Source organism: Tursiops truncatus, chromosome X, assembly GCF_011762595.2.
Source record: "Tursiops truncatus isolate mTurTru1 chromosome X, mTurTru1.mat.Y, whole genome shotgun sequence".
Lineage (NCBI taxonomy): Eukaryota > Metazoa > Chordata > Mammalia > Artiodactyla > Delphinidae > Tursiops > Tursiops truncatus.
In genome coordinates this window covers 114,653,616-114,676,076 of record NC_047055.1, presented here as the reverse complement: position 1 = coordinate 114,676,076, position 22,461 = coordinate 114,653,616, and the positions used below count along the sequence as shown (strand labels likewise).

At 48.1% G+C, this 22,461-nt stretch overlaps 1 protein-coding gene and 1 long non-coding RNA gene across 7 annotated transcripts in view; one reads left to right on the top strand and one right to left on the bottom strand.

Annotated features, from left to right (window-relative positions):
* The window catches only part of LOC109548394 (uncharacterized), a 111,857-nt gene that overhangs the window by 15,316 nt on the left and 74,080 nt on the right, over positions 1-22,461 (bottom strand). For 2 of the 4 annotated variants that reach the window (XR_002174473.3, XR_012329229.1), the window contains exons 5-7: positions 17,901-17,956; positions 16,662-16,791; positions 7,707-15,232 (exon numbers count right to left, since the gene is read on the bottom strand). This is a non-coding gene — a long non-coding RNA (uncharacterized lncRNA). Of the gene's footprint in view, positions 1-7,706; positions 15,233-16,661; positions 16,792-17,900; positions 17,957-22,461 lie in introns of those variants that run through there. The other 2 variants (XR_002174474.3, XR_012329228.1) reach the window with 2 other exon arrangements.
* NHS (NHS actin remodeling regulator) overlaps positions 1-22,461 on the top strand; it is a 349,773-nt gene that overhangs the window by 254,336 nt on the left and 72,976 nt on the right. The gene's annotated exons all lie outside the window — the stretch shown is intronic.

Here is a 22,461-nt window from a genome sequence, read left to right as displayed (position 1 = left end):
TTTATGCCTTTTGAGCTATAACAGCAGGGTGGAGTCATGGCAGCAGAGACCACGTGGCTTTCAGAGCCTGAAATATTTATTACCTGGCCCTTTACAGAAGGAGTTTGCTGATCCCTGCTCTAGACCATCACTGTCCTAAAGGGAGGACACATTTGCAGTTCTTTTCCGCCTGAGACCTGGTACCCTTGGCTGACAGAAAAAACAAGCAGGACACCCACATGGGCTGGGACGTAAACTCCGCCCTTTGAATGCCAGCTCCAGAAGGGCCCAGAGTCTGCTCTTTCCCCGCCAGAACCCAGCACAGTAGCTGGCATCTAAGAGACGTTCAATACGTACTTCTTTTTGGACCCTCAAACCATAGGAAGCAACAGGGACCCTAACCACCATGAAGCGGGTAGGGAACTCAGAAAAACTCCAATATGAGCATGTGCGGGAAGGTCTCAAGGAAGGAACTACCTTCACTGGGCTTTTATTATGTGTCAGTCACCATCATGGAGCTTTGTATCTATCATTTTATTTCCTCTTTCTAACAACCCTGTAAATTAGGCATTCCTCTTTGCATTTTACAAGTGAGGAAACCAAGGTTCAGGGACGTCAAATGATTTTCCAAAGGCCATACTGCTGAGAGTGGAGGAGCTAGGATTCAAACACAGGTCTTTCTGGGACCAAAGTCCAGGGTTGTTTTGGGTTTTTTTTCTCTCTCTTTTTTTCTCTCTATACCACGGGACTTGCTAAAACCTTATCCAGATGTAAGTAATCTAGTTATATCATTATTTTCATCACCACCGTTAACAACAACCTCATAATTGTAAAGATCACTGGCGAAGGGCAAGACACGGATGGCCATTTTCATCACTTAATAGAGTTCTGCAGGCCTCACTGCCAAGGCTCTCCCTTGATAGAGCAGCCCTGAAAACCCGGAGCAACGCGGTTCATCTCCTTGGGATGTGTGATTAGTAATTTGGCCACCAGCTCCCCACGATCTTGCAGGGATCGCTGTAGAGGGGGGCCATTTTGCTTGTCTGAACATAAGCTCTCATTTCAGGGCCTGAGCGGTTTGAGTCCACACATGGCGGGGCTCCCCGTGCCCCAGTGGAGTCTGTCCCGGAGCTCTCTGTACCTTTAACGGGCTCCCGGGTGCTGCTGGTCCTTTGATGAGCAAGTCTAAGGGAAAGCCTTCCCTTTTCTTTTCAGCAGCTCTGACTGGCCTCCCCGCCCACCCCACACACCCCCGTGGCCACTCCACTAGGCCTCCTGGAGACGAAGGAGCGGTGGGTACTGCCCCCACTGCCCCCTCAGTGACGTCTGGCATTCTTGATCATGCCGCCTTCGTGAAACCCTTTGGTCCCTCGGTTTCTAAGAGGGGGCCCTCCCTCCCTCCTGGTCTGTCTCTGACTCCTCTCTCTCTCTCTGTCTCTGGTGGGCTCTTTTCCCTTGCCTACCCACCCCTTAAACTTTGGGGTTCATGACTCTTCTCAGCCTCACTGGGGGAGTGACAGTGCCACCTCCTCCCACTTCATCCTTCCTGACCTAGCCGCGCTCTGTCTTCCAGGGGGGACTCCAGCCACCTTCTCTAGTCTCTGCTGGAGGCTGGCAGCCGTCTGAGGAGGTTGGTGTGAGTGGGGTCAGAGGAGAGCAGCCAACCCAGACTAACTTGGGTTGCATGTGGTACTTTATGTGACCACAGTCATAATTCGTAGTAATGCCAATTAGGAAGTACTCTCTACCAGTGCTTGCGCAAACCCTGTGATTTCTTGTGACCTTGGCAAGTCGAGTGTTTCACCACAATTTGTGAATTATGGAAGAGTCAGGGGCCTCGTGGACGCAGTACTGCTCTGGCATGCAAATCTGCCCAGGGCATAAGTCTCCCTATTTGAAGATAGGTATCCTGGTCAAAAAATAGTCAAGTTTTCCCTAAATGGGTTTCCAAGGCATCAAGACAAATTACCGAAAACTGCCTCCCACAAGGCACATTTTGGATAATTTCATTCACTGGTTTTTCCCTTGTTATATATTAGGATATATCCCATAAGTGTTGTGTTTTACGTGGCCCTAAATGGCTTTCTGTCTTCTGCATGTGGTTGTTACATAGAGAACCTGCCAGCCTAAGGCATGGGCACACACTGCCATGGCTTTTAACCCTGGTTCATCCTCAGAGCTGGTTGAATTACCCTTCCCTGGAGATTAGCACGTCGCTGGGAAGGCACTGTCTTTGCAGTGTTTTTAAGCCTGGGCAGGGTGACTTGTGTCTAGGCTGCGAGGTTTCGGAGATGACTAGGGGGAGGGGACGCAATGTTACAATATTCGGGCCGCTCTAATCCTGTTACGCGCGTGGGCACATGCTCCACGCCAGTCTCTGTCCTCCCTCTTGCCCCGGCTGGAGGAGTTGGCACGATTGGCGTCTCTGATTCCTCTGCTGTTGGCCAGAGACCAGGGAGCCGGGAGGTGAGAAGGGAGCCACGGGGGTGCGGTGTTGAGCAGCCGCGGTCGGTCCAGCCTGATGGTGATGTGCCGAGCCCGCCGCCACTCTGGGCATGGGTAACGCGCAGCACCAGCGGTCGCGCTACCGGAGAAGGAAACGCACAGGTACCAGAAATCCGGATCCGGGATCCTCCGCAGCCCCCCGCTTGTCTCAGTGCACAGGGCCCGCGTTGTGGCCGGCTCCCGCGCGCCACCGAGTTTGGGGCTGGGGTCTGAGTCCTGCAGCTCACTGCGGCTGGCAGCAGGGGACGGATTATTTTTAGCAGGTTCCCTTTAGCCCAGTGGAGCCAGGAGATGCTCACAGAGCTGGGCGGCTGTCTGCAGAGCGTTGGTGCAGCCGTGCCTGCTGCCCGGGAGGTTTGGCTGCCGCAGTCCCCTCCATTCACTGGGCTGTAAATCGAAGCTGTCTACACAGGCAAGGCGCTCGATCCCAGCGTGGCCCTGGGGCTACGTCCCGCCCAGGTCTCCAGGCACCTGATTTCCCAGTGGTCAATTAGGTGTCTCTGCCTGCAGCATTGAAGCAGTGGAGGGGCCAATGCCCGGGCTTTGATGGAGTGCGCCGTGCGCAGAGACCTCCCCAGTCGACTTCCTCATCAGAAGGCAGCATCCATTCATAATTCTCTCTCAGCCTGTGGACCGAGTTTGGCTGGAGCTGGGCATGGACTCCTGCGATCTCCCTTTTTGCATCTGAAGCAGAAACTAATATAAAAAGGAAAAGGAAGGGGGAATGCGGTCCTAACGCAACGAGGCGCTGAAAAGCCCCCGAGAGGCCTCTCCTTTGCGGGGAGAGGGAGAAGAGGCAGATCGCGAGCCCCGCGCCCCAGCCAGCTGCTGCTTCTCTGCGGAGCCGGCACGCATGCCTACCTCACCTGACGGCCGCATTCCTGGGGAGCCGGCGCGGGGCCCGGCGGCGCGCCCAGGGCGCACGGGCGGTAGGATTTCTGCAGCGGGGGAACGATGCGCCGGCGGGCTTCCCAGGGCCGAGCCCGAGCCTGAGCCTGAGCGGGCACCCGGGGAGGCTAGCCTCGGCGCGGCGCCCCACCGCAACCCCCCGGGATGCTCTGCGACTCACAGCCCAGGCCACGCGGGTGTGTTTGAGATGGGACCAGCGTGGGGGGGAGGGGGTATGGGTAGGTGACATCATTTTTAACTAATTTTTCACACCTCTGGGTGGTGGGTGAACTTAGGGAACGGAGGAAGCAAGAGCCACAGCCCCGCCGCGCGCTAGCCTGAGGAAATAACCCCGGCCGAGGTCTGAGAGCCGGGTTCCCTTGGCAGAGAAGAGTGAGGATGAGCGGGCGGTCAAGGTGGACCGCACATAGCTCCAAGGGAGGAGGGGAGCTTCTCTGGCTTTCAGGGGTCCTTCTTTCTTTCTTTTTTTTTTTTTTTTTGAAGCATATCGCAGCTGCAGTTTTGAAGTTTGCCGCCTCCTCCCCACCCCCCAGCCCGGGTTTGGGGGAGGGGCGGCACTCTTACACGCCGCTGCCAGGGCCTTTACTAGCTGGGTAGAGGGGGCTGCAGGGGTTGCCTGGTCTGGTGGCGAAGGGACTCGAAGGCACTGTTAAGTGGGAGGGCACCCTGAGGCTCGGCCTTCCAAGGGCTCTGAGGGCTCGGGAGAAGTTGGGGGATACCTCTTGGTGCCCCATCCTGTTTTCCTGCCCAGCCACTTGGTGTTGGGTGACATTCTGCCTGTGCGGGGGTTTCACTGTCATGGAGCTGGCTGTGATGCTGTAAGGCAAATGGACTGTTAAGGATGAGCTGGAAAAGAGAGGCGAGAGAGCTGGAGCTTTTCCTTCTGTGGCAGTGTTAACCCCGTCAAGCCTGCTCCCTTGGCACACCTGTCCACCTGGGTCACCGTCTGTGGGCGTGAGTAGGGCTGCTGGCTGACTAGCCCTGCCGGCCGGTGGGCCAAAGCTGGACCTGCCCAGGGCCTGCCAGGCCCGGAGTGGGTGGACAGTAAAAGAGCAAAGCCCCACCTGGTGCCCCCTCAGGGGAAGATTAAGCAGGCCCGCCATGATGGTGCGCAGCGTTTTAGCCATAGTGTGCTCTGCTCTTGAGTTTGGGAGCTCTTGCTTTATGAGGTTTTTATTTTATAGTTTCGTGCCTCCTGGTCACCACTTTGTTTTTCACAGCTGCTTGTGAGCAAGACAAAGATAACAGCGTCTAAAAATACCCTGCGGCTGGAGATGCAGCTTAGCTTGACCCCACTATTACAAGGATGGGGTCTCCCTTCCCAGCTGCGTGAGGGTGAGCCACACTGGGCCCCCAGACAGCCTGTGACCAGGTGCACACATCCTTCAGAGCAGTTCAGCCACCAGTCTCAGGACAGGGTGGGGATGCTAGGAAGCTGATCTGTGTGAGAGAGCAGCAGCCCATCCATCCCTGTGTGAGGTCCTAAGCAACTGGGCTGCAAGATTGGGGGATGGGAGTCCAGACAGAGACCCCTCCCCAGCCCCCAGCCATGGGTATCTGCAGCTTTACGTTCCCTCTGAGTTCTGCCTAGCCATATGTGAGGCTTCCTCCTCTGTGCCTAGGGGCCAGGAGGCCACTCCCCGCAGTGGAGTTTGGCCCAGAATACACAGAGACCAAAGGGTCCAGGTGGTGCTTAAATCATGCCAGCTTCCTGGGTGCAGATAGGAGCTGGGGTGCCCCTCTTTCTTTTCCAGATGGAAATCCCTGGAAAGCCACATGTGGGGCTTCCTCCTCTGTGCCTAGGGGCCAGCAGGCCACTCCCCGCAGTGGAGTTTGGCCCAGAATACAGAGAGACCAAAGGGTCCAGGTGGTGCTTAAATCATGCCAGCTTCCTGGGTGCAGATAGGAGCTGGGGTGCCCCTCTTTCTTTTCCAGATGGAAATCCCTGGACAGTTGGGTGAGGAATCTCTTCTTGGAAATTGAGAGGTACCCAGTCTGTCTGAAGGGGACCAGCCCCAGCTGATGGGGAAGGTACCACATGGAAGGGAGACAGGAAGGGACTGAGGACTTCAGTGATCCTAGTGGATGGTGGGAAGCTCAGATCTCTTCCTGCGGGTTCTGGATCCCTTGAGCCTGCCAGGGCTCTCCCGTTATTTATTTTCAAAAGCCTTAATTTCCCCCATGTTCGCCTTTTCTTTGGCAGCAAAGATGGCAAAGTCCAGCTTGAAGAAAACAGGCCCCATCTGTTCTTGATCTGGTTGAATGATAGGAATTTTTTTTTTTTTTTTTTTGCAAAAATGCATTGGTAATGGCTGAAAAAATGTAAATGCCTAACTTTTTAACCATGAAAGAAATAAACTAAAGAGTATGGGAATTTAAGAGGGAAGGTGTAAATTACCACCATCAGTTCGCTATTCAAGACGGAACCTACTGGGTGATTCTCTCAAAGTGAATTTTGATTTTAAAATTTTACCTTTATTTTCTGTAGGTAGGTCAGAAATATAATCATCAGGACAATATTAAGGTAGAGTTTGATTTGGGAGAAGGAAGAGACTGGGAAAGAAAGCACCTCTGCTAAATCCTCTCATCGTTCCTGATTAGTCTTCTCTTAGAGGCTTGAGAACATTTGCTGGTTTATCTTTAAAATGCCCCTCATCTTTGTGTTCCCTACAGAAGATGCAAGATTACTGATGATTCAGTGTAGCCAAAAGGCCCAGTGCGACAGTGGCTAACTCTTTGGCACCCTGAGAAGGGCCCGTGGGAGGGCCATGAGTTGGGATTCAGATTTCCTAAAGACTTCATTGTCTTGGCTCTGCCTCTACAAATAAGATGTCAGTGATCTCTTGCACTTAAACAGAAAAAGGCTGCTTCCTCTTGAAGCTCAGAACCTGAATCAGCCATTAACTAGAGACTCGCACTGAGTGTGTGGATTAGGTTATACTGTGACAAGTAAGTCCCAGATCTCAGGATGTTAACACAATGCAGTGTTTCTTTTTTTAATCATATAAAGTCTAATCAACTTTTGGCTTGTGATGACAAGGAACCTGGTCTCATGCCCTCTTGCAGCTCTGCTATCCCCTAGGGCCTTGGAGTCCCTCCTGGGTTCCTTTGTATCTAACCAGCAGAAGGGGAAAGAGAGAGCACGGTAGGAGGACTGGAAGTAGCACACCTCATCACCACCCACATTCCACTGGCCATGGCCACATCAAACTGCAAGGGAAGCTGGGAAATGTAGTCTGTGCCGCAGCAATAAGCTCTGTGGCACGGAAGATGCCCCTGTTTTGCTCTCCTTTGGGAGTGGATTTGGCTCTGGGCAAGTCACGTGGCCAAAATACGTGTCTCCATCTTTAAAACGGTCGTCATTCCACTTGCCCTTTCCTGTCTCAGGATTTGGAAAGGTATTGAGACATAAAAGGTTCCTAGAGGGACCATCTGGTCTAGCCTCTTTAGGCAAGGTCATTGTATTATCCCCCATGTTATAGATCACTTGCCCAATGTGACACAGCTAGTTTATGGCAGGGCTGCAGTTAGAATGTAGGTCTCCATCTCTTGGCTCAGTGCTCCTTCTGCCATGCTCTGTTCACTCTGCCCTCTTATGAAAAGTTATACGGGATATAGTTTCAGAAAGCTGATATACAGTCCCTAGATAGCTTTCATCTTGTATAGTCACTAAAAACAGCTATTTGTATTACTTAAGGTCCATGTGAGTTTTTGTTTTTTGGGGGTTTTTTGGTTTCTCTTTCTGTTTTGTTTTGTTTTTTGTTTTTACTGCAGAACCACTTAGAGTTAGGCTCAGAAGAGCCAGGCACTGGTCTATGCCCTGTACATACATTAACTCACTTAATCCTCACAGTAACCCTGCGAGGGAGGGACTGTTATTATCCCAACTTTATAGATAAGGGTGCTGAGGCACAGAGAAGTTAAGTAACTTGCCCAGGGTTTTACAGCCAACAAGTGACAGATCTGGGATTTGATCCCAGGTGATCTGGCTCCAGAAGCCAGCCCTGGATCATCTTGCTACGCTCCATCTCTGACCTGGTGGGCTCCGTGTCCAGCCCTCTCTAGCGTGTCCAGTCAACACTGACCCTGAATCTCAGGATTTAATATTCTGAGTTTCTTCTCTTAGTGAATGACCTTGGAGGTCCATGACAGGGAGCCATTTGTAAACTTACTGAGGCATGAATTTGAGCCCCCAGCATATGAAAACGATACACAGGATTAAGCTACATAGCTAGTGAGAGAGCCCAATCCCTGACCTCCGGCGCCGACAGCCTAGTGAGGATTTTTTTTCTCCTTCAAAATTTTTTGGTCTATTCATCACTGGGTAGGCGGTAACTATTATGATGTAATAAAAATGTTGGTTTCCTTGTGAAAAGCGGCCATCAAATGAGGAAGGACTCTTCAGTTCAACCTTAAAAGGCAGTTGACTTGATGGGGGTGGGGCGAGGCCAGCATAGCCCTTTGACTCGAGGTAATTGCTAGTTAGGGTTGTTTTGTCTATCTGTTGTTGCGTACGAATCCACCCCGAAACTTAATGGCTTAAGAAACAACAGCCGATCGGCTGGCCCAAGATCCTGCAGTGTCGAACGGACGGACGCGCTCACTGGGCAGTTCTTGTGACAGTCTTGCCGGTGGCCAGTCAGTTGCTATGTCGCCTGGGGGCTAGGCTCCGCTGGGACGCTGGGTTGGCTGTGCTCCTGTCTCTCTTTCTGTGTAGTAGTCTCAGGGCCTGTCCAAGTGGCCTTGCCAGAAGTCCAGAAGCTGGACTTCTTACCTAGTGGCTTAGGGTCCCCAAGAGCGCAAAGGCAGAAGCTTCCAGGCCTTCTCAAGGCTGGGCCTGTGACTTGTTTTACCAACAGGATGACACAAGTCACAGGACCAGCCCGACTCCAGGGCAGGGAATTAACCAAGGGCGTGAATACCAGGACGGGTGGAAACAGACGACCTAGCACAGCGGTGAACTCTGAAGCTTCTGTATTTACAGATTTGAGCATTCCCAGAGGTCTCAGGAGAAGCTGACTGTACATGGAAATGTAGGTTAAATACATCTATTACTTTTACTCCAATGGAGAAAGACAGTTATATATGCCTGGTGCTTTCTCCATCCCCAAACTAATGAACCACTTACGACCATGGAAGCAGTGAGGCTGCAGACGTGACTGCCCCAAAGCAAAGGGCACTGAAGTGTGTGACTTCTGCTCTCTGGCCCCTTGCAGACTGTGTCTCGGAGCTATTGATTTTTTTTAAAGTATCAGTACCCACCCTCAAGTCGGGAGCATGCCAGTTGGATCAGGGGACAAGACCTCCTCTTTCCCAGCAAGTCACACATTCTGAGGTGACTTAGCATGCGCAACAGGGTGGAGAGCTGCTCTCCTGTACGAATGGGCTAGTGGGTTCGATCTGTCAGGGTTCCATTTCGGATCATCTTCCCCAGGCCCTTGAGTCACTGTAGCCAGTGGAGGTGCAGTGGCTACTTTGATGCACCACCTGTATCGCCCTTCCTCATCAGGACTCAAGCGCTTGCTCCCCAAGCACTCATTCGTCAGAGCTGGGCACTGGTGGCTGACGCCTCACAGCCAAGTCCCTCTTTGGGAATAGTCCTTGAAGAGAGCCACCTTGCCCAAGGTCGCAGCCCTTCCCAGGTCAGCGCACATCCAATGACTGGTCACGCTGCAATTCAGGACAATTCTGCAGAGCTATCCCGGCTCCAGAGCTCCCCCAATGGGGCTGGCTGATCCTCTGTTGTGACGGTATCACAGCCCAACTTCTCTCTCTGCCCAGTCCTGCTTAATTCCCTCCATAGGTCTTGACCTGAAGAGCATTTGCTAGTAAGCTTCCCACACACCGATGTCTATCTCAAAGTCTGCTTCCAGGAGACCTGACCCAAGATAGGAGGCTTGTAGACCACGTTACTTCCTGCTACGGACTGGGCCACTGTGAGCACACACAGAAGCAGGACACACAGCATGGGCCTTCCCCAAACTCTTCCAGTTGGGAAGAGATGACAAGTACTTAAGCAACAATATGAGAAAACGAGCAAACATAATGTAAGTCTGGTGCCTCAGTGATTTCTTCCCCTCCTTGCTCTACCCCTCACAACTTCCCCCAAAGTTATGTTTTTTAGGGGATGGGTGATCCATGACATTGATTATATGGTTAACAATTGTGCCTAAGCGCTCTCCCACCTGATTATTCCTTCCTTTCGGCATGGCACTGGCAATCAAAATTTATCTTTCGAATTAAGGCTCTAATTATATTTTGATAAAGATCTAGCAATTCAATGAGAATGAAATTCTGAGGGTTGCCAGGATACGGATGACTCTGGGTTACGGAGAAGGGTTTGCATGCAGAATACTAATAGGTGGTTCAGCACTCTTATCTAGACCTTTCCAATAGAGTCTGATAATGTAGGCCCGTCAAGTGCTGTTTCTCTGCTATTATTCTAGGAGGATAAAAGCGATGAAAGATATAAGCAGGGTTTTATGAATGAAAAGGTGATTCATGCGATGTCTTTTGGTCTCTCGCACTAGAGTTAAGAAACAGAGTAATAATTATGTGGTGTCACCTCAAAAGGAGGTAGGAGACAAAAGCTTTCTCTTATTTCCTTGCCTCTCTTATTGTAAATAAAAGCAAGATGTCTTAGACATTGGGTTATTGTTATGTGTTGGGAGATAGGGACCTGCGTTTGCAATGGTGTTGACTCCCGGAAAAATGGAAACAGTGGAATTATGTATGGTGTCGTATTCTAGTTTTCCTTTACCTTTTATTTCTCTTTTACACTGTCTGATTATTACTCATTCATTGATCCGACAAATATGGAGTCCCAAGTACCGTGCGGGCCCTGCCGAGGGATCTAGGGAAGTTTAAAATGGATAACTGCATATGAAAATCGTAACAGTACATTACAGTAGCACCCAACAGGGTTTTCTGGGGGTGGTGGAAGGAGTAATTTTAAAATTGACATACAGTTTAACATACAATTAAGTTGTGTACACATTTTAAGTGTTGAGTTCAATGAGCTGTGATATATACGTCTGTGCAACCACCTCCCAAAATAATATATAGTACAGTTCCATCACCCCCCAAATTTTAGTACCCCTTTCCAATCTTCCACCCCCTTTGTCAACCGTTCTTATGATTTCTGTCACATAGATTAGACTTGCCCGTTCAAGCACTACATGTAAATTGAATCATACAGTATGATTTTTAAAAAATATCTGGCCTCTCTCATTCAGCATAATACTTTTTGAAATTTACTCGTATTGTTTTATGTATCAGTAGTTCATTCCTTTTTACTGCCGAGCAGTAATCCGTTGTAAGAATACAGCACAGTTTACCTCCTTAGTTGAGCTGTATCCAGTTTGGGGCCATTATGAATAAAAGCTGCCAGGAATACTTTTGTACAAGTCCTTTTGTAGATTTACATTTTCATTTCTCTTGGGTAAATATCTAGGAGGGAAAATGCTTAGTCACAGGCTAAGTGTATGTTTAGTTTTATAAGAAACTGGCAGAGCTTCTTCCAAAATGGTTGTACCATTTTACACTCCCACCAGCAATGTACCAGAGCTCTAGTTGCTCTGTATCCCCGCTAACACTGGGTACGTCAGTAGTCATTACAGTGGATATGAAATGGTATCTCATTGTGGTTTTAATTTGAATTTCTCTGCTGACATATAATGTTGAATGTCTTTTCATGAGCTTACTAGACATTCATATATCTACCTTCTCTTCTGAAATGTCATTATGCCTTCTCCTCATTTTTAATTGGGTCCTTTGTTTTTTTATTATTGATTTGTAGTAGCTCTTTCTATACTCTGAATGAAAGTTCTGTGTCAGATATATGGATTGCAAATATTTATTCCCAGCCTGTGCCTTGCCAATTTACTTCTAAATGGCATTCTTTTGCTGAGCAGACATTTTTAAAATTTTGACGAAGTCCAGTTCATCAGTATTCTCTTGCGTGGCTAGTCCCTTTGAACCCTGTCAGAGAAATCTGCTTCCTTTAAGTTCGTGAAGATTTTGTCATGTATTTTGTTCCAGAGATTTGATAGTTCTAGCTTTTGTGTTTAGGTCTGTGATCTTCATGTAATTCCTTGTGTATGGAGTGAAGTAGGGGTCAAAATTAATTTTTTCCCATACGTATATTCATTTGTTCCAGAACCATCTGTAAAACAAACAAACAAAAAACCAAAAACCTTTCTTTTCCCCCATTGAATTGATTTAACGCCTTTTTCGAAAACTCAGTCAGCTGTATGTGTGTGGCTCTATTCCCGGACCCTCTGTTCTGCCCCACTGATCTGTATGTCTGCTCTCTTGCCAAAACCACCCTGTCTTGACCTCTGTAGGTTTATACTAAGTCTTGAAATCGGGTAGCATAAATCCTCCCAATTTGTTCTTCTCTTTCAAGATTATTTTAGCTATTCTAGAACCTATGCATTTTCACGTACATCTCAGAATCAGCCTGTCAATTTCTTTTAAAAATGCTGGGATTTTGGTTGGCCATTGATTTGAATCGATAGATGCATCTGGGGAGAATAGACATCTTTAACAATGTTGTGCCTTCTGATCCCTGAATATAGTATAGCTTTTGATCACCTAGGCCTTCTATAATTTCTCTTAGGAATGTTTTGCAGTTTTTAGGGTAGAGGACACACAATCTTCTGTTAGACTTACATATTTGATAATATTGTAAATGGTGTTCCTTTTTATTTAATTCTCCAAGTTTTGATTACTAGTATATATATATATAGAGAGAGAGAAATACAATTGATTTTTTTAATATATTGACCAGTGACTTTTCTACTTTTACTCTTTAGTTCTAGCAGTTTTTGTAGATTTCATAGGGTTTTAAACCTACACAATCATTTTGCTGGAAATGACAGTATTTGCTACTTCCTTTCATATCTTTGTGTCTTACTATAGTGGTGAAAGTAGATGTTTTGATTTCTTCCCTATCTTAGAGAAAGCAGCCAATGTTTAACCATTAAATATGATGTTAGCTACAGATGTTTTAGAAGTGTCTTTCATCAGGTTTTGGTATCAAGGTTATACAAGCTTCATACCATGTATTGGGAAATGTTCTCCTCTATTTTCTGAAAGAATTTTTGTAAATCGGATTATTTCTTCCTAAAATGTTTTATGGAATTCACTGGTGAAGCCATCTGGGCCTGGAATTTCCTCTGTGGGAAAGGTTTTGATTTAGAATTCAATTTCTTTAGGACATATAGGACTATTTCTCTTTTCTCTGTCCCTTGCTAGTTTTTTTTCCAAGGAATTGTCCGTTTCATCTAAGTTGCTGAATATATTAATACTATAGACTGGGGTAGACAGAAAGACCAAAGATATCACTTGAGGTGGGACTCTGAAGAGAGAAAGGGACTTAGGCAGACAAGGAGGGGAATTCTGAGGAAACAGTGGTGTGAGAAAAGACATGGGAGTGGGATCACCAATGGTGTGGGTCGTTGGACATGGATTATGCCATCTGGTTGAAGGAGAAGAGGAAAATAATGTTTGTTAGAAAGACAGCTCAGAACTGGATCAATGCCAAATTAAGGAGTTTGGACCTTATGTGGGCGATGAAAGAAAGACCCCCCTGAATGATTTTCAGACGGGGGCATGACCTATAGAAATGGTACTTCAGGAAGATGGATTTGGAATGATGGGCTGGTAGGAAGGAGAGAGTGGTGGTAAATGCAGTTTTTGGTTTTGTTTTGTTTTTAGAACTGGCACAGTATGCAGGGGTGAGCACTGTCTAGAAAAAAGGATAAAGAAAGAAACTAGAAAGAGTATAGTTGAAGTTTTCTAAAGGTAAAGGCCTCTGAATGTTTATTTCTCTGCACATAACACAATGTTATGCACCCTGTACACACTTATCACTGTATTATTATTGTCTCTGCTCCCATCTCCATCTCCATCTCCTCACCTAGATATCCACCTCTTCTCCAGGGGAAGAACCCGAGGTATATTCATGCTAGAGTACTAGTGTCCAGCCATGTAGTAGGCACTTAATTAATATCAAGTGAACGAATGACATCTGAATGAGTGGATGAATGAGTGAATAGGCAGAATAAAAGAAAATGTATTAGTCAGGATAGGCTACACTATGCTATGCTAACAGATAGACCAACAAAGCTCAGTGCTTTAATACAATAATAGTTCTATTTCTTCCTCACACAAAGTCTGATGTAAGCCTAGAATGTGTAGTTCCCAAGCAGTGGAGGAAAAGAGAGAAGCAAGGCTCCTGGGAGGTTTTATAAGGACCAAGCCTTGAAGTGGTGTGTACATTAATGCTGCCTGTGTCCCACTGGCTAGTAGCTGACACTCTGTCATTTGGCCTCAGTCTGGCTACATAGGAAGCCGAAAATGTAGATGTACACATAGACATTTGGTAAGCACTAAGGACAGGACAAGAAAGGGGTGAAACGGAGCCCTAAAAACCATGTGATTGCTTCCAGCCTGAGAGAAACCGAAATCCTAGAGACGCTACGGGACTTCCTGGGGGCCACCCACACAGACCGCAGCCCAGCTGTGCCCACCTTTCAGGCCTAATAGCTAGCACCTCAGGGCTCGCTTACTGCTAACCAACTTTGAGACGCCAGCTCCTCCAGAAGGAACTCTGAGCCAGATGAAGCAGTCATAGACTCCCACGTCGGTCACCTGGTAGCTCCAGCCAGAAGCACAAATGGAGAGAGTCACGGTGTGGGTCAGGGCAGGAGGTTTTGATGATGGACCTCCCAGGAGGCAGCAAAGCAGTCCTGCTCCGGGAGGCATCTGTGCTAAGCTCATGCCAGCTGCCTAAAAAGAACTGCACATCCCGTGTGATATGGAGTCTCCTCTTCAGGATCAAGGTAACTGCCTTGGCAGGGCCCAGAATGCATGGTGAGGGCACTGTGGCCACGGGAATCGCTGCTGAGGTGTGTCCTGTGTAGCCAGAGGTATGAGGGGAGCGCCTCGGCTGCTGTAGGAGGGAAGGTTGCCTCCCTGGGCTGGGCTGTAGTTACTGTCTGGTTTTCAGAGTTGGTGTGAGGGTCAGAGATGATGACGGTCAAACAAATGGCCCGAAGTTCAGCAGATAATGGGTTCTCAGGAGAAGGTGTCCTTGACAATGATGATGGCGATGGAGCAGGAGAAGATGATCTGTCTCCCATCTTCTAAAAGAATTCGGGGGAGGGGGGCGCCACTGCAGGGAGCCTGCTGCTTTTCGCCTGGAGGCTGCCTCCCTGAGCAGGGCTGTGGGCGCTCCAGCTTGCCTGCCCCAATCAGTGGTAGACGCATTTTATTTAAATGGCAGAACTCTCAGAAAAAGAGCCATCAGAGAAACGAGAAGTGAACCAACTGGAGGAAATAGTGAAAGAAAGGATTAAAGGAGATATCGTAACTATGAGATGAGGAAAGTGAGAAAGATGTTCTCTAATACTTCTTGCTTACCCCGCTTGGGGGCCAAGCGTTCTCCCACGGCCAGAAAAATAACTGCCCCCAGGCAGAGGGCCTCAGGGGCTCACGGGAGGCAGCCTCCGCGTGCCCAGGTGAATGCCGCGGGGATGCTGGCAAGGCACCGGGCTCGTCTGCTACACCAGTCTTTAGTCCTTTACCCCCCTTCTTTGCTTCCTCACAGAACGTATACCACCTGATACCGTATCTATGTGTTTATTTGTCCCCTCTGTCTCCTACTGGACAGCAAGCTCCAGGAGGACAGAGACTTCATACCTCAGTGCCTCGGGGAGGGACAGCACTCAGTGGATGCACAGGAATTATTTGTTGAATGAATATTCAGAGAAAGATGGCAAGTTGTTGTCGACATCACGATTATCGTCCGCACATGAAAGTGGGAGAAGCAGGCCTGAAATAAGTTGTAGGAACAAGGGTGAACATTACTCAATGGCGGGCCATGCAGGTGCCTGACTAATACCTGTTGCGTGAGCATCGTTGGTGTGTGTGTGTGTGTGTGGTGTTAATGGATAAAGAGTGAAGATCAGAGAATGACAAGTCATTCCTTTCTTGGTTTGATTTTTCTCAGTACTCAAATGATTTCATTCTTGTCATGGCCATAATAGCTATTACTTTGGCCCTGTACACCAAATGGAAGAAAAACAACAACAAAAAAACACCACCACCAGGACTTTCTTTACAGGCTGAAAAATGTAACATATCCAAAAAGGGCAGGCTAGTCTTGGTCTGTTAGAGACCCAGGCCCTCGCCCAGGACAAAAGGGAAAGGAGTGTGAAGGGGACAGAGAAAGGAAGTGGAGTAAGAGCGTGATGGAGACGTGCGGTCCAGGGAAGCAGGAGGCGAAGGGAGGGCCTAACGGTCTGGGAGTCCTAGCTAACAAGTAAATATTCAACTAGGATTTTCTTAATTGTTGAGATGAGCCTTTTGGGGTCTATCCAAATAAATACAAAAGCTCAAGTCCATACTTGTTACTAGAAAGGCCCTGACAGTCCTACAGTTCAGACCCTAAACGGCCTGCTCCGGGCCACTGGCTTCAATGCACCCCAGGAGGAGGGAACTTCTGGAGTCTGCTACCCCTGAAAAGGCAGTTTGCCTGGAAAGTCCCAGTAGAGCCTGCCTTCTGTGGGTTTGCAGAAAACGCTACCACACAGGACACTGGTATTTCTGGAATGGGCTTTAGCCAGTAGCCAATATCTGAAGAAGACCTGGGAGGGCACACTGGTAAGCTGACACAGTGGTGAGAGAGATGGGAATCTGGACACCTCTGCATGTCACTTGTCCCAGGTGGCTATTGTTCTGGAAAGAACAAACCTTTACGCGTGGATAGAAGGTAAATAAATGTGCTCACCGAAGCTATTGCTTGGACAGCCTTTAAAGAAAATTTGTTTTAAGAAAAGAGAACACTGGCTGAACCTCATTCTTAACTAAAAGGAGATCGCCACGTTTTGTTTAAGTACTACCTGCCTTCTCTCCACTCTCTTCATTCACCTCTTCATGTGAACATCCTTGCCCTAATACCTAATTCCCTGCAGAAATGACAGAAGGGGGCCCCATGACAGCCCACTAAAAGGGGTCTGTCCCATGTCTACGCCACAGGACTGAATCTATACCTTTGATTGAATTCGCTGGCAGCTTTCGGGAAACAGCCAGTTTAGAAGGTGGTCTATGGGTTGGGTAAGTGTAATGAAGTAATAAATGCTTCTCATTTATTACTGGGAAGAGAAACGGACTAGCCAGCTGTTTCTTCAGTGGGTGAAATTCTGTCAGAAATGCCTCTTTCTGAGGTTGACCTGTTGTTAGATCAAAGCAAGGTGACCTACGTGTGGCTTGGACGGTTGCTTGGGCTCAAAACAGGTCTCGGAGCTGGTGTCACTGACTCATGCCATTTGGTGTGCAGGTTAGTGGCATCTGTGTTTTAACCTCAATTCGTACTGCTGCATGGGTCTGAGGCTGTAAAAGAAAAACAACAATGAAAGAACTTCTTTACTCTTCGAGGTTATACAGGATAGCCTGTTCTTTTCCTGATCTTGCTCTTTTGCCGTATCAGTCTGGCCTTGGTGTCTCTGACCAGTGAAGCTCTGCTTTGTGACACTCAAAGACAAGTTGCTATCCGGAGCAGGAGGGCAGTGTGAAGGCGAGAGCCTGTGTGGGGCTGGGCGACTTGCTCTGAGGGCGCTGAGAAGGCACCGCCTTTCTCTCCAAGGCCAGTACCCAGCTGCGCGTGCATTGCCTGGGTACTGGCCTTGGAGAGAAATCGAGCCCAGTATTTTGGCTAAGTGGGTGCTTGCAGCTTTCACTGGGTAGGTGACTTAGGGAGGCGTGTGTCAGGATAAAGAATGACTCTGCCTGGAGACTCCCAGAGATAATTTGGAGGTAGAGTTTGGGAAGAAAGAACAAAGGTGGGGAAAAGCCAGCACTTAGCAAAGCAGCAGGAAAGCAGAGTCCTACTTAGTGTGCCCTCCCGCACAATCCTCATTTCTGTGGACGCCCCGGAGCGACTCGGAATTCAGCCTGACTTCTATGCATTTGGTTTTCAAGGAAAAGCTTTTGTTAATGCTGACTGTAAATTGACGGGGGGGGGGGGGGGGGGGGGGCTTTAAAGATGCTTCCTGAAGAACAAAAACTTGTGCAGATTCTGTCCATAGCACATCAGTGTGTTTAACAACATTAAATAACCCTATTCGTTCCTTCAGCAAGCATTTACTGAGCACCTACTATGTGCCTGACTGTGCCTCGTGCTGAGATATAGACAAGAAGTACTCTTTGTCCTGAAAAAGCCAACAGTCTGACAGGGAAATAAGCAGCTACAACTGTATAAGCAGTACTGTCATACTGACCCAGGCCCCACCAATTCGGAAATGATCATAATTTGGGGAAGGATTGTATTTGTGGTAGTCTGGAACACGTGTCTTCTAAGCTCACTAAAAGAGAAAGCGTCGCTCATTCCCTTCCCTAAAAGTACAAATGACTCAAAGGGCCACAAAAGCATCCATTGGCGTGATGCAGCAGCGAGAGCGGAATCCCGCTTTAACGAGCAGACAAGATACCAAAGCGCTCACCTTGGAAGGGCAGGCCTCTGACTGCACTGTTGCCATCTGAGTTGAAGGGGTGCGACCTACAGAAAGAAAAAGTGAACTAAGAGTACAGAGGTAAACAGTAATATGGTAAGACCATGTCCTAGGCTGAGAATGGGTCAAATGAATAGCCAGGGCAATGACACAGTGACTTCAGTGAATTAGTGTAATGTGAGCTGTCAGAACAAATAACCCCCAATATTTCGCTGGCTTAATAAAATTCAGGTGTATTCTTCACTTGCATAATGTCCAAAATGGGTTTTTCGTCACTGGTGGGTAGCTGCTCTCCTAGCCGGAGTTCAAGGATCCAGGCTCTTTTTTATCTTGTGAAACTACCATCTTCAGTATATGGCTTCTAAGCTCTCAAGAACATGAAGGAAAACATGTGGGAGATTTTTATGAGCTATGCTGGAAGTGGTGCAGATCACTTCTGCTCACGTGCCACTGCTAGACCTCAACACATGGCTACACCCAACTGTAAGGGAGGCTGGGAAATGTAGTCCAGCTGTGTGCCGAAAAAGAGGAAATGACTGGTAACTAGCTAGGCCAGACTGCCACACTCAGCTAGAGGAAGAGCTCATTCCTCTAGAGGTCAGCGCCATATGGACAGGCACCCTCTCTCTCTCCCTTACTTTGGTATCTCTGATGCCTAGTTGAGAATCTCAGGCCTTCCTGGTCATCTGCTGTCATTTACTGCATGCCATGCCTCCCAGTAGCCTTGCTCTCTCTCACCCCCCTGCTTTATTTCATCAGAGTGCCTATTGTTACCTGATTACATCCTTCCTTATCAGTCAGTTTTTCACTTCCTGGCCTTCCTCCTTCCTGGATGTGACCTCCATGAGGGCAAGGACTGTGTCTGTCATGTCCACCACTGGCAGTGCCTGGCACAGTGCCTGGCACATGGCAAGTCCTTAATCACTCATTGCTCAATAAATGAATGAACCTATTGGGCCCTGGGGTCCATGAATCTTGAATAGATGCATGGAGAAGGTACAACTTGAGCTGGGCATTGAGTAGAATTGATCTGGGAGGAAAGAGATCGGGAAAAGAAAGAAGGTAGATTAAAGGAGAGAGAAAGGGCCACAAAGATGTATAGCTTGAACCATTTATGGAGTTGAATCACATCCATGCAACCAAAATACTTGAGCTCCCATAACATACAGGTCCATATTCTAGACCCGTTGCTTAGGTGGAAGATGCAAAATATAAACAAGGAAGCCCACCTCTATCCTTAAACAAACAGCTTGTCTTGAGCTCTGCTTTGGGGCACCTACGACACTCCCCGTTATATAGCAGGTTCCTCAACCCAGCCAGCAGGGCTCTCCACTGAATGACTTCAGTCTTCCTTTCCAGGATGACCGTGGCCTTCCCACACAGATATCTGCTCCTGTGTGGGGCAGTGGTGTGGGTTAGAAAGCCGGGTAGAAGGCAGAAAGGGGTGTGGGGCTTCGGACTCAGCTGTACTCACTTGGAGTTCTGGCTCTCCCATTTATAATCTTTGGGGCCTTGGGCAAGTTCTTAACCTCTCTATGCCTATTCAGCAAATTAGAGATAATCAAATGTGTTTCCTGGCTTTACTGTGGGAACCAAATGCTATTACCCAGAGCCTATCTCGGTGTCTGGTCCATGCACCTCATGCTCACTAAGTAGTGTTGTCTTCCTTCTTGGCGGCCCCTAACCTGCCCCCTGTGCTTCACACAATCCCTGGTCCGGCGGCGGTAAACTCCTCCTGGGACCTGCACTGACACTCTTTCCAACCTTCATATTGGGTTGCCTCATAGGAAATCGCCAATAGTCAGACGTTTCTTACCTCAAAATGGAAATTTCATACGGTTCTCTTCCAGCGTTTTCCAACCTCCCTGCTGATTGTATCCATCAACTCTGACTCCACTTCAAGACTACCTCTTCCCTGTACCCCTTCCCGAACCAGAGAGCGTTTCTCTTGGACCTGTATGGCACTCTGTACCGTTCGCAGGGGGCACACTTGGTCCCACTGGGCTCATCATCTAACCTGTCTAATGTGGCTACCAGGTTAGAAATTCCTGAGGGCACCGATGGCATCTCCTTCTCTTTAAAGTACATCTGCACAGTATGTACCTTGAACTTAATAAGAGGTTACACATTCCATTTCCCAGACCCAAATGTGATTAGACAGGGACTCCGGTACACTCGGCGGGACTGGGGTCAAGATCTGGTGAGCCTCTGAACTGTGCCAGCCAGCGCTGGGGCCCAAGTCCCTTGTCCTCTAATGCGACCCTCTAGAACCAGCTGCCTGCTATAGCTTTTTTCTCTCTTTTCCTCTCACTCTAGCTGCCTCCTTAGCAAATCAACCTGAGAAGAGAAACATGACAAATGCCTTAAACCTGGGAGGGAGAAGTAGGGGGTCATTTATCTCTCTTGAAAGATTGCTGAGTTCTTGGATTCTCATTTGCTTATTTAAGAGCTATACAGTTGAACCATATGAAATCAACAATATTTCTAACCATTTTGACCTACAAAAATATCCATTTCATATGGTACAGCCTAGTGTCTTGGTATTTGGGCTCATTTACAGACATTCATAGGTGAAGTAGTCTGATCCCTGTGTGTGGTCCACTCACCCACATCCTTAGAGAGATTCCCTAGACAGGCTACTCAGCTTCTGATGGGCCCACGGCCTTCCGTAGATTCTGCCATTGCTTATGGAGTTTCCATCAGAGGCTCTGGATTCGAAAATGGCTAGTTCATGTTCCTCTTCCCTGCAGTTACCAACATATGTGTTTGATCTCTGGGCTAAATGTCAAGACCTCCAGGCTTGAGCTTTCAAGTCTTCTGGAGAGCCAAGGCTCTCCTCATCACCACGTGGGCTTCTCTGTGCTGGTGCTCAACAAAGCCAGTCCAGCCCCTCCGAGGGCCAGGGGCAGAGCATCCCAGAGGCAAGGAGGGGAGGGAAGGAACTCCTAGTTTTCTAAATATGGCAACACACGGGGCAGATGAGCGTGAAGGGCAAGAAGGCTTGTGTGTTTTTCTCAAGTAAGCTGTAAATTAAAAATGCAGAAGCTGTAGACGGATTTTTTTTTTTTTTTTTTAGTAATTTACGAACTACATCCACCTGAATGGGGCAGTCAGGAGCCTCTCGTTTCTCTCATTTCATGCACCCAAAGGAATATACAGAACCTTAACAATTATTGGATTCAACACCTTCAATCATTTCGTGTGACTTTTAAACCGAGTACTTCTTACTGTCCATCTCTAGTAGAAAATATCCCAAAGACAAAAAGCAAAACAAAAAGGTATCTAAAACTGAATTCAGTTGTCTTATTGCACTCATTTTGAGACTACTCAAGTAAGAAATTATGCCACTGTCGTTAAGAATCAAGATTTTCAGCCTAAGAGAAAAGAGATCAATTATAAAATCAAGAAAGTTAAATTGAAACCCGTAATCTTAGATTTGAATTGGAAATAGCGGTTTCAACACATGATTTATCTTCACCTTCTAAAATTCACCTATTTTCTTGTCTTGTCTATTGAAGAAGCTTAGAGTCAATGACAACCCAGCCACGATGAATACCCCTGGCGTGCGGAATGTGGTCTCTAAAGCCTGTTCCCTCCGAGAAGAGCCAGGACTTCTTGGGGAAAGGGCTGATTCCAGGTCTGGGGCAGCAAATATGCAAGAGGAACCTGGGCTACCATATCATGCCTAAAACTCCAGAGCTGGAAAGAGACTGTAGGAGGTCCAGTGACCTGCTCAATGCCACACAGGAGGCAGGACCCTGGGCATAGCCAGGGCCCCTAGTCCATGCCTCTACAGAAGGCAGCCTCCCCTCATCCAGGCCTCCAGGCCATGGCCCTCCCAGCTAATGTTCCAACCAGGATCCAGAGTTGCCTGACCAGGGGTTTTTCACGGCCACTCTTGGGGGATTTTTGACAACAAATCCATTTTAAGCTACTTTGGCACTGGAGAACTTTAAAAATTAGCCAGGTGAGCAATCAAGACATCCCAAGTCTGAAATGCAAATGCTTGTTCTCTAAGGGTCACATTCCTAAAACCCCCAAGACTATTAGTGCTCTGTCCATATTCCCTCACCCCTATTAGTTTAGTGCACAGCAGCCTGACTTACAGCTCCCACGACCTGCATTCCTTCTCTGACTAAGGAGCCTGCTTTTCTAGAAGTACCAGGGAAAGACTGTTCTGGCACCTAGGCAGCCTTCAACCAATGATTGATAGGAAGTGGTAGATCAATATCCCAACTCCCTCGCCTCTAAGGGGTCCCCCAAGGGGATCCAGCCCCAGTTACCCACCATGATAACATGCTCATACGTACACCCTCTATTGGCTTCCTTCCCTTCCCTTTCTCGCTTCCCTCCTCCCCCTACTGGTAGCTTCTTAGTATCACCTCCTGAACCTTTGCCTCAATGCCCGTCCTGGGGAACCATTCTCTGAGCCTGTCCTCCCCGGGCAGATGGAGAAAGAGCCATTGTCCGTGAAGAGTGGGCCTCCTTCAGTATTGCTGCAGGCTCGGCTAGACTCAGGCTGAGCCAAAAGACAACACGTCTTTTCTGACTC